Raw genomic sequence first — 287 nt, forward strand, 5'->3', positions numbered from 1 at the left:
CATCCAATCAGAGCTGCAGCAGTGAGCGCGTCATCCTGTTCTTCCCCAGTGATTTGCTTATTGAATAAAGGTACATTTTTTTGTTCACATTTACCTGTTTATTAAAATTGCTGTCAATGTTCATTAAAATAAGCCCTCCCCTGAAAATAAGCCCTCTGGTGTTTTTCTGTCCAAAAAATTTAATAAGACAGTGTCTTATTATCGGGGAAACATGGTATGCTCTGAGAAGTGTATGTATACTCTGAGTTGGTATTTTGCTTTGAGGGGTTTGCTTATGAGAAGGATCT

The sequence above is a fragment of the Petaurus breviceps genome, unplaced genomic scaffold (assembly GCF_028583685.1).
Source record: "Petaurus breviceps papuanus isolate PSGF00001 unplaced genomic scaffold, PetGlider_PUasm1.0 90804, whole genome shotgun sequence".
Lineage (NCBI taxonomy): Eukaryota > Metazoa > Chordata > Mammalia > Diprotodontia > Petauridae > Petaurus > Petaurus breviceps.